Source organism: Lathyrus oleraceus, chromosome 5 (genome assembly GCF_024323335.1).
Source record: "Lathyrus oleraceus cultivar Zhongwan6 chromosome 5, CAAS_Psat_ZW6_1.0, whole genome shotgun sequence".
In the NCBI taxonomy this organism is placed as follows: Eukaryota; Viridiplantae; Streptophyta; class Magnoliopsida; order Fabales; family Fabaceae; genus Lathyrus; species Lathyrus oleraceus.
Window position 1 is genome coordinate 339,685,424 of NC_066583.1, and position 12,559 is coordinate 339,697,982.

Consider the following 12,559-nt stretch of genomic DNA (forward strand, 5'->3'; position numbering starts at 1 on the left):
TGTCATTTATTGATGATGAAAATAATTGCGAAATGCGACTAAATGGATGGCCCTACAGATGAGTCATTACACCTTGGGCAAAGTGTAAGACTTTATTATGCATGTAAAAAGGAAAACAATAAAAAATACTCTTTCAGTAGAGTAACCCGGACGACTTTTTCAAACGACCAATTGTTGAGCTTTTCTCCCGGGGCACACGGTCGAATCCAGCTATCTAAGTCACAGTCGCTGTCAGTCTTGTCTTCATCTGCAACATTAATGATGTGGGGTGAAACCAAACCCCCGCTGGAGAAAGTACCGACTTCATTCTTCTGAGACTCCGGAGTAAATCCCAATCCAAACTTGTCTTCTTTGACGACTAGCTCCACAAATTTGCCCCAGCCTTGGGCATTACCAGCTTTAACCACTTCAACAGCTTGCTTGTATGAAGAGATAGAAGTCCCGACCTTCTCAGTCTTAGATGAAAAAACACCTTTGGGCGCGACCTCACTGATGTTTATGGCTTCGAAGCCCTGACGCAGCATCTCATGCATCTCGCCATCCATCTCCACATTCTTAAATGTAGACAGGTGGCTAACAAAAATATCCTCTTCACCACAGACAGTGACGACCTGACCCTCTAGTTCATATTTGAGCTTCTGGTGGAGGGTAGAAGTAACAACACCGGCAGCATGAATCCAGGGCCGACCTAGCAGACAGCTATAGGCAGGCTGGATATCCATCACATAAAAGGTGCTCTTGAGCACCTGCGGTCCAATCTTAACTGGCAACTCAACTTCACCAAAAACAACTCTCTTAGAGTCATCAAAAGCCCGCACAACTAAGTTACTTGGTCTCAGGATGATGCCATCGCAATCCAACTTCATTAAGGCTTTCTTTGGAAGAATTTTCAGAGAAGAGCCTGTATCAACCAAAACATGGGAAAGCACCACCCTTTTGCATTCCATTGTGATATGCAAGGCTTTGTTGTGATTCCTGCCCTCAGATGTCAGGTCATAGTCGGTGAAACCTAGCCCATGGCCAGCGTTTACATTTTAAACTACCGACTCCAGCTGGTTAATAGTTATCTCTGGTGGAACATAGGCCATATTCAGTACTTTCAACAAGGCTGCTCTGTGAGCCTCAGAGCACATCAATAATGAGAGAATGGAGATCTTTGAGGGTGTCTGATTTAGCTGGTCGACTACCTTATAGTCACTTTTCTTGATAATCCTCATAAACTCATCCACTTCCTTCTCGAATGCGGTCTTATGAGGAGCTTCCTTAGTAGTAACCTCTTCGGTGGCTACCTGTTTTCCTTTAGCCTTGACAGCTGCCTCAGCTTCAGTATTCGTACGCAATGTTGATGGTGCAAACAGGCGTCCACTGTGAGTGAAGCCACCAACTCCTCCAACATTGTCTACAGCGGAGCTACCAATGTCAATGTCTTCCCTGTTAACTTTCTGCCCCTGGCAGTAGATATCAGCCCCATAGTGCCACGGATAGCACTGTCTTTCTCATACGGAACAGATCCTGGTACCGTGATGGTGACCGGACTAACCAAAGCCGGTTGAGGGCTGTCAGAGTAAATTGTAACTGGTGTTGGACTTTCGATGTTTACCGTTGTTGGTTCTGTACTTTCTGGGAAATAAACTGTTGTCGGAGCGGGTCTCTCGGGATCATATATTTCTTCAGGAGTGAAATAAAACGTCACTGTCGACACATCATTCTTCATTGGACGGGTCTGATCGAACTGAAGACAACCTTCATCTATCAGTTGCTGAATAGCCCTTCTCAAACTTTCACATCCGTTCTCGGCAGCTTGACAATTTCTGCACTCTCCCCCACAGCCCGGGAAAATCTGTCCTTTCAAAAGTCGGTCTTTGACCACCGATAGCGAAGTCTTCACTTTAGTCACATCAGAAACCAAATTCAAAATTTCCCCGCTATCAACAGCATTAATCCTTTGCCTGCCGTGGGCTGGCATCGGGTTTTGGATAACATTAGGCACCGGAGAAAAATTGATAGCCTTGGCATCTCTCAAATCTTGTACTTTTAGCTGGAGAGCCTTGCAATTATCTGTAGTATGGCCAGGTGCGTTGGAGTGAAAAGCACATTTGGCGTTGACATCATAACCTCTGGGCAAATTATTGGGATCGATTGGTGGAGCCAGAGTTCTTAACGTAACCAGATTCAGGTTAATCAGCTTGGGGAGTAATACAGAATAAGGCATTGGGATTGGCTCAATGACCCGGTCCGTCTGCCTTGGACGTTGTTGATAGTGTCTCTGCTGACCCGGATTACCTCCTTGTTGTTGATTGTTGTACCTGGGTTGCTGTTGAGGATGATACTGCGGTTGCTGTTGTGGTTGAGGAGCAGGTGTAGGAATAGTGACTGCGGCCACTTGATCTTGATAATAATTAGGGCGTCCTCTGCCCCTGCCTCTGCCGGCATACATAGCGCTTGTCTCGCCTTCTCTTCTTCGCTGACCGTTACCAGCAAACGGTTTCTTGGGAGCACTATTGTCTTGAATTCGGCCCATCTTCAACAGACTCTCGATTCTTTCTCTAGCAACTACTATCTCTGCAAAGCTGATTGACGGGCAAGCAGCCAATCTCTCAATATAATTGCCTTGAAGAGTGTTCATGAACATGTCTGCCATCTCCCTTTCAGACATAGGGGGTTGGACGGACGCAGCAATTTGTCTCCAACGCTGAGCATATTCTCTAAAGGTCTCCTTGGCAGTCTGAGACATTCCTTACAATAAGGTCCGATTTGGAGCCAAGTCTAAGTTGTATTGATATTGCTTGACAAAAGCCTCTGCCAAGTCTTTCCAACTCTTGATGGTAGTACGAGACAAATGAGAATACCATTCACGAGAAGCTCCAGTTAGACTGTCTTCAAAATAGTACATCCACAACTTTTCATCTTCCGTGTGAGCTCCCAACCTTCCCAGATAAGATTGGAGATGATTGCATGGGCAAGAAGCCCCATTGTATTTCTCAAAAGTAGGGGGTTTGAACTTGTGAGGAATCCTCACTCCCTGAACCAGACCAAGATTTGTGACATCAAAACCTAAGGAATTTTGAGACTCCAAAGATTTGAGCTTCTTAGCAAGCTCGTCCATACGGCGAGTGGTCTCGTGAGCTTCGTCGTGCACAGAGAATTGATCATACTGATAATCTGCAGTAACGGGGCGTCCGTTAATCTGAATTCCTTGATTCACATCGTACCTTCCACCAATACCATTTCCAACATTCCCCGTGTTGCCAACATTACTCGGGTTTCCATCAGCATTCGCGTTACCCGCATTACCAGTGTTCACAGGGTTATCAGTGTTCCCAGGGTTACCAGGGTTTCCCTCAGCATTTGGTATCTCTACCTTTGGATTGGGCCTCGGTTGCTCAACCAACTCCCTCAGCTTTTCCTGGCCTTCTGCCATACCAGTCATCAATGTCATGAACTGATCCATCCTTTCACGCATATCAGCCAACTCTTTCTGTATCTGGTCCATCGCTAGTTACGAACGATTTTCCTTTGTCGGGTACCTGTGGACTCGCTTGGGACCAATAATGCCTGAGACAGGGAACAAACATTAGACACGGCGGTGACACCTGCAAAACAAACAAGGGTTAGTATGCATGGTATGCGATGCACTGCTTATTCAATTTTAAGGCACCCCCCTTTTGAAAGGGAATACTCTGCAAATGAATAAGCATGACATGTTGGATGCAAGTATGCAGCTGATGTTATGCAATGCAAAGGCATGTCAATCAGGATTGTTGGATCCGCTTGAACATCTGTCAGGTTTCACTGCCTGGAGAGAAAACCACTAAGGAATATAATACCGAATCAGCACTTCGGCATGAATTCGGAACCGAGAACCATAGAACACAATCATCAACTCAGAACCCATACTTTAGAACCAACGGTCACCAACAAGAACCGAACAATAGTCACCAACAGAACCAGTCACCATTGGTACCTGTAAATGATTCATTCCTGCCCCACTCACGGGTGTAATCTAGGCCAGGGTAAGGTCAAGAGAAACACAGGATAAACAATCCTTTCAAGAATATCATCATATGCACACCAGGTGTATGCAACGATAATACCCCATCAGAATCTGAACTGCTCGTGATACCATGTTCCGCTAAGTGGCGCCATACCACCCGCTACCCATGAGTCACTCTATTCCTAGGTGTCCTAAAGTTCACTCATAGCCTGTGTATTGGGCCTTTTACCTCTTGTGGAACATCCCATCCCAACAAACTGAACCAGCAGATACAACAATCACATGTACACAATGCAATAAGATAAAGCAGGTAAATGCTGAGAAATAAATAACTGTACAAAAGAATGAACACCCAACAAACAAGAAACCTACAAAAGCTAGGAGGGACTCGCTTAGGGAAACAAGGTCCCCAGCAGAGTCGCCAGCTGTCGCAACCTACCTGCGAAAAAACAACCGGCGAAATAGGAAAGACAGAAGAGTCGCCACCGTGCCTTATTTATCCCAAAGGAGGGAAAGGAAACGCTCGAAGTAAACCTGGAAAAAGGAAAGGAAAAGACAAGGTCTCGCAACCAAATCTTGGGTTCGGGAGTCGATTATGTGAAGGGAAGGTATTAGCACCCCTACGCATCCGTAGTACTCTACGGGATCCACTCTTGTAGTTCTTGTCTAAAGGGTGTGGGTTTATCTAATGTACTATTTACTAAAAAAAAGGGTCAAAAGGAAATGACTCGCACGGATGCCACATCCACTGCATACGTATCCCATCTGAATATGAGAATCAGAGTCTTCGTAGCTCGACTACCGATGGGTTAGGGGGGAGTGTGTGCTCGCTAAGACGTCGCGTCTTATGCCTACGTATCTCATCTGGAATGAGAATCAGAGCAAGCCGTAGTTCGGCTAACTACGGGTTAAGTTTTGGGATGAACGACGTTACTACGCAATCTACCGGATGCTCGACCTTTGGAGACTTACTCGCTTGTAGTAGAAGGAGTAAACGTGTTCTTAAGAGAAGAAAAATCAATGAGTTTGTTTGTTTTTTAGGGACGCTCATGCAAAAAGGGTAATGAGGATAAGACCTCATAGCTCTTAACCCTGGATGGGGTGAGCTCATGACAAGGCGTGGGGGTTCAGAAAGGTGGAACCCTATCCACTGACTGACCGGAAAAAAGATCTGGGGTTTTTGTTCTGAAGCATCGACACGTAGTGTGATCTTAAAGAACGACACACTGAATAACGGGGGACCGACTATTGATCCCTTTTATCCATCCATTGCCTCTTCATGGAAGTCTTTAGGCAAAAAGTAGTGAAATGCGGGAAAGATAAAGGGGGTTAAGAGATCTACCACATGGATAAAGATCCGAAGCAACAGCAAATAAAGAGGTAAGAAACCCAGAGATCTCTCAAGCTAGCACCATCAAAGAAAGCGAGTCAGTACAGGTAATTGGAATAAACCTCCAGGTGGTATCCCACAAATAAAGTGGAACACCAGGCAAGCCATCTCTGCAAGAGTCATATGAGCCCTCACAAAACAAAACTCAACAAACAGGTTAGAGAAACAAGATAGGGTAATCAAGAGTTGCCCCCAAATCAAAATGTAACCACATGAATCATGCCATTAAAATTCACAAAAAGCTCACAAAAAGCAACCAAGGGTAGGAGGCCTAAACCTCTTATCAAACACATGCATCAAAAGGGTATCAAATTCACCCTTAATACCTCATACATTCAGATCATTCAAATTAAAAGCATAAAGTAATGGGAATAAGGCAAACCTGACTAGAGAGATCGAATGAAATTGAATTGCCCGGTTGGGTTTGCAAAGCAATCTGAGGGTTTATATGAGATGGAATTGGTTCTTTGCAGATGAGTTCCCTTCAGTCTCTGGAGGTTGCTCTGAACTCTGTTAGCTCTTCTCTCACTATCTTTTTCCCAGCCAGGGTAATAGGAATAGAATGACCTTTTGTTTCACTGAAACTCTGAATTTATAACCTGATTTTTGTGGACCTGTGGGCTCCAATGAGAGAGGCCCAAGTCCAAAAAATTTCTGTTATATTTTATTTATTTATTTATTTATTTTTCTTTTTCGTTTTTTTTTTAAAACACGTGGGCTTCGCCTAGCGAGCATGACAGTTCATGAACAAACTTTTGCTCCTTCAAGATTAACATTTTGACTGACGAATAGACCTCTGTTGGAAGTAACTCAAGTCCTTCCCTTGTGTTGACTGATCATCTAAATAGCACCCACAAAGTGTCCTGGATGATGTTCAAGCTTCTTGGAGCTAATCCCGATTGACATGATGAAATGCAATGTATCTAATTCTGATTGATAATGATGAAATTCAATATGAAATGTTAAATGACCTAAAAATGAATGCATGAATGAGGAGGGCAAATTTTGGGGTGTTACACATATATTTGACACTTGTGACATTTCTTCACAAACTTGCAACAGTCAGATTCCATTGTCAGCCAATAGTAACTTGCTTGCAACATCTTCTTCGCCATTGCCTGTCCATTGGAATGAGTACCAAAGGAACCTTCATGCACTTCAGTCATCAACAAGTCTGCTTCGTGTCTATCCACGCATCTGAGCAAAACCATATCGAAGTTTCTCTTGTACAGTATATGACCATTCAAGTATAAATTGCCGGCTAATCTTCTCAAAGTCTAAAGATGCCCTAGACGGGTAAATCTGACTTTGGAGGAAACACTTGATATCATAATACCACAACTTCTTGTCTTTGACTTCTTCAACAGCAAACACATGAGCTGGTCTATCAAGACGCATAACAGTCAAATTGGGAACTTCATTCCAATACTTCACTACAATCATTGATTCCAATGTTGCAAGAGCGTCTGCCATCCGGTTTTGATCCCGAGGGATATGATGAAACTCAACTTTTATAAAGAAAGTTGAAATCCTCCTCGCATAATCTTTATACGGTATTAAACCGGGTTGATTCCTCTCCCATTCACCTTTGATTTGATTTACGACCAAAGGTGAATCTCCATAGACGTCCAAATACTTGATTCTGAGATCAATGGCCTCTTCAAGCCCCATAATGTAAGCTTCATATTCTGCCATATTGATTGTACGCTTGAAAGTCAATCTAGCTGTAAATGGAAATTGTGTGCCTTGAGGAGTAATAATCACTGCCCCAATGCCATTACCATACTGATTAACAACTCCATCAAATGCCATGCCCCAACGGGAACCAGGTTCTGGCCCTTCTTCGAGAAATGGTTCATCATAATCTTTTATTTTCAAGTACAAGATCTCTTCGTTAGGAAAATCATATTGCACTGACCGATAGTCTTCAATTGGTTGGTGAGCTAAATGGTCGGCCAAGATACTACCTCTGATCGCTTTCTGAGATCGGTATTCGATATCATACTCTGATAACAACATCTGGCAACGGGCAATTCTCTCAGTTAAAGCAGGCTTCTCAAATATATACTTGATTGGATCCATTTTGGATATCAACCAAGTGGTATGATTCAACATATACTGACACAGACGCTTAGCAGCCCAAGCCAATGCGCAACAAGTCTTCTCAAGCATAGAATACCGAGTCTCACAGTCGGTGAACTTCTTACTAAGGTAGTAAATTGAAAATTCTTTCTTTCCAGTCTCATCTTGCTGACCAAGAACACAACCCATACTATCTTCAAGCACAGTCAAATACATGATCAACGGTCTTCCTTCAATAGGCGGAGACAAAATCGAAGGCTCAAGCAGATATTCTCTGATACTATCAAAAGCTTTCTGGCAGTCTTCAGTCCAATCACAAGACTGATCTTTCTGAAGAATCTTGAATATGGGCGCACATGTGGCAGTCATGTGTGAAATGAATCTGGAAATATAATTCAAGCGGCCGAGAAAACCTTTGACTTCCTTCTCAGTTTTGGGCATAGGTGTCTCTTGTATTGCTTTGATCTTGGTAGGATCAACTTCAATACCCTTCTCACTGACAATAAAGCCCAACAACTTACCAGAACGAACACCAAAAGTACACTTATTGGGATTCAAGCGAAGTTTATACTTCCTCAAACGCTAGAATAGCTTCAACAAATGCTCAACATGTTCCTCTTCATCAATTGATTTAGCAATCATGTCATCGACATAAACTTCAATCTCTTTATGCATCATATCATGAAAAAGAGTAGTCATTGCTCTTTGGTAAGTCGCACCAGCATTCTTCAAACCGAAAGGCATCACTCTATAATATAATGTTCCCCAAGGTGTAATGAATATGGTCTTCTCCATAACTTCGGGTGCCATCTTGATTTAATTATATCCGAAAAATCCATCCATAAACGAAAAGACTTTGAATTTAGCAGTATTGTCTACCAACATATCAATGTGTGGCAGAGGGAAATCATCTTGCGGACTGGCTTTATTCAAATCTCTATAATCGACACACATATGGACTTTTCCATCTTTCTTCGGCACAGGCACAATATTAGCCACCCATTGCGGATACTCAACGGTCACGAGGAAACCGGCGTCAATCTGCTTCTGCACTTCTTCTTTGATCTTCACTGCCATATCATGATGCGTTCTTCTCAACTTTTGCTTAACTGGAGAGAATTCTGGCTTTAACAACAATCTATGCTCCACAATTTCAGAATCCAAACCAGGCATGTCTTGATAGGACCAAGCAAACACATCTGAATACTCTCGAAGAAGATCAATCAACCCCTTTTTGACATCTGGACACAATCGAGACCCAATTTTGACTTCCTTCACGTCATCCTCGGAACCCAAGTTGACTAGCTCAATCTGCTCTTCGAATGGCTGAATGATTCTTTCATCATGCTCAAGGAGACGAGACAGTTCATCACTCACTTCTTCATTACTTTCTTCCTCAGCCTCAAACACAGGGAATTCAAAATTTGGAGAAGGAGAGAATCATTGTATTCAATGGGGTTAGAAACTAACCTGCATAATGATTTGATATTTTGATTTTAGAGAAGTGAATTTGTGACCAAATATTATGCAGATGGACAATTATATTATTTATTTATGTTTTTTGTGATTACCATTTTCAGAATAAAGCAAAAAGTAAAAACAAAAAATCATAGATGTGGATGAATATAATTAATTTTATTAATGATCAATTTCAAAATGCCCAACAATGTTCACTTCTCCCTTAGGCATAGGAGAAGGATTTTGAAAACATATAAAAGCAATTACTTAGATTGGTGCAAAATAACAGGAACATCAACAACAATCCAATTGTTGCAAGCCTTTCCATGTGTCACAAAATTGGTGCAGTCTTCCTCTTCGTCATCCTCTAGCACATTGTTCATTGCCATGAATGAACCCACCACTATAGAAGCTAAGTTGCATATTCTCAGATCTAGCAGTTAATGAACCTTGTTGAAAACCCAAACCAGTTCTACCTTTGTTGTCAGAGACCTCTACCATGCGCCCCCACTGATCAACATTGCCTTCTTCAACAATCTTCTTGGCATCTTTCAATAAGGACATAGGTGCCCCAAATCTCTTTTTAGCAGTAATAGATAAGGCTTCGAACGGAGTTCCAACCTTATCCTCAGCTTCAACGTAAGAGAAAGATGACAGATGGCTAACCAACATCGCCTTCTCCATACCAACAATGACAAGCTTTCCATACTTTACAAATTTGAGCTTCTGGTGCAATATGGAGGTAACAGCTCCTGCCTCATGGATCCATGGCCTTCCCAACAAGCAACTGTAGGCCGGGTGGATATCCATTACTTGAAAAGTAATTTGAAAATCACTTAGACCTATCTTAACTAGAAGGTCCACTTCACCAATAACCGTTTTGCTTGAACCGTCAAAAGCTTTGATGATTACACCACTATACCTCATAGGCGCTCCTTGATATGATAGCTTTGACAGAGTTGACTTCGGCAGCTTATTCAATGAAGACCCGGTGTCGACAAGCACATTCGACAAAGCATCATCTTTGCAATTCAAAGAGATATGCGAAGCCAGATTAAGATTTCTACCCTCCTCAGGGAGTTCTTCAACACAGAAACCGAGGTTGTTATAGGAAGTGATGTTAGCTACAATATAATCAAACTGATCCATCGTAACATCATGTTCCATAAAAGCTTGCTCAAGAACTCTCTGCAGTGCTTCTCTATGCGCTTCAGAATTCATAAGCAGAGACAGTACTAGAATTTTTAGGGGGTTTGGAGCAACTGCTCCACCACATTAAACTCGCTCCTCTTAATTAGTCGAAGTACTTCATCATCATCATTAGTCTTCAAATCGTTGGATTTACCAGACTTACCCTTTGAAGCACTAGCCAGTTCTACAACAGGCACCTACACCTTCTTACTGACAACTGATTCTTCTTTATCCTTTGGGAACACCGGCCCAAACACACGACCACTGCGGGTCACCTTGGTAACATCAGCAATGCTCACTATAGAACTAGTCGTAGGTAACGGGACCTCTTGACCATCTTTCATTATTGTAGCATTATACTGATATGGCACACCTTTATTAGATGAATACGGGACTGGACCCGCTAACCGTATGACCAACGGCGATACTGATCTGTTGCTGATACTGTTATTGTTACTGCTGTCGTACTGGATCACCAATCTCTCTGGTTTCTTGAAAATGGGCACTATGACATTCACATCGTCATCTACATGACGAGATTGAATAATTTGAATCATGCATTCATTCATCAGTCGCTCGATGTCCCTTTTTCACAACCTCACAACCTCTTGAATTAATAATACAAATAGCACAACCATCATGATCATGTTCACAATCACTCACCATATAAATGTCCTTATGCATATGCACTAAGGACCTTCGGATGAAACGAACATCAAACACCTTAAACTCGCCAGGGCAACCATCCACCATATTAACAAAAGAATTTCCATGAGCGGGCAATGGGTTTGCTTTCACGTTCGGTGCACGGTCCTCAAAGGACACCATTCCACTCTTCATCAGCTTCTGAACCTCATACTTGAGTGGGTATCAGTTTTCTATATCATGTCTGGGTGCCCCTTGGTGAAAAGCACAATAAAGTTCAGGCTTATACCACCAAGGAAGTGGTTCTGGAACTTGCGACGGGTTTCTTGGTTGAAGTAGGTTCTTGAGAACCAAAGAGGGATATAGTTCAGCATAAGACATAGGAATTGGGTCGAAAGAGACCTTCTTCCTCTCGAAGTTTTGTTGATGATGATTGTTGTTGGTATTGTTGTTGTTGTAGGTGTTTGTTCGTTGTTGCGGCTATGGCGGTTGACATTGTTGTTGTTATTGAATTGGTACTGATTGATTATTGGAAAATATGGGAATGACTGAAGATACCCGATGATGGTGTTGACAGGGTGGTTGATTTCTTCTGATCTGAGGCCTCCTTTGCCTCCCACTGGTTATTTCATTCATTTCGCTCTCCTTCTTCTTCCCAAAGTTACTATCATACCTCTTACTTGACGATGCTTCATCTTTTGACAAACGTCCCTCTCAGACACCTTCCTCAAGTCTCATCCCCATATTTACCATTTCGGTAAAGTCACTGGGGGCACTAGCAATCATACATTCATAATAAAGGGAACTCATGGTCTTCAAAAAGATCTTTGTCATCTCTTTCTCCTCCAAGGGAGGAGTGATCTGAGTAGCCAATTCTCTCAATCTTTGTGCGTACTCTTTGAATGTCTCCTTATCCTTCTGAGACATAGACCTCAACTGGTCTCTATCGGGCACCATATCCATATTGTACTTATATTGCTTGACAAAATCCTCTTCCAAGTCATTGAAAGTGTGAATTCTTGCACTGTCCAACCCGATATACCAACGGAGTGCAGCACCAGTCAAACTGTCTTGCAAGTAGTGGATTAACAGTTGATCATTGTCAGCTTGGGTAGACATTTTATGGGCATACATTATTAGATGACTAAGCGGACATGTGTTCCCTTTGTATTTTTCAAAGTCAGGCACTTTGAATTTCACCGGAATCTTCACATTCGGCACCAGACATAACTCAGCGGCACTTTTCCCAAACAAATCCTTACCTCTCAACGTCTTCAATTCCTTGCGCAGCTCAAGAAACTGATCTTTCATTTCATCCATTTTCTCATAAACATCCGGACCCTCAGACGGCTCGGAATGATAAATAGTATCCTCTACACGAGGCAAGGTGTGCACAACGGGAGGTGGCACAAACATGACCAAGCTAGATGTCGGCATGGAAGCAAAGGTAGGCGCAAAGCCTTCAGGCATGAAGTTCGACGGCATTCTCCACGAGAATCTGGCAGACAAGGCAGGCGAAAAAGTGAGCGGTAGCAACAAGCATGGTAGAGGTAGCAACCTCTGAAATAACAGTCCTCTAAGGAGGAGGAGTTGCGGGCATTGGAGAAGACTGACTCTGAGCAGCCAACACTGACTCCATCATGGCAGTCAGTCGAGCGATCTCGTCTTTCAACTCTCTTTTCTCTTGCTCCAAGTGTTCCATGATTCTGGGATGATTACCGTGAGTGTTGTACCAATGAGTCAGCTTGGCTGAAGCACAAAAGAACACCAATGAGACATCTGGCGAAAGAGAGACCTGC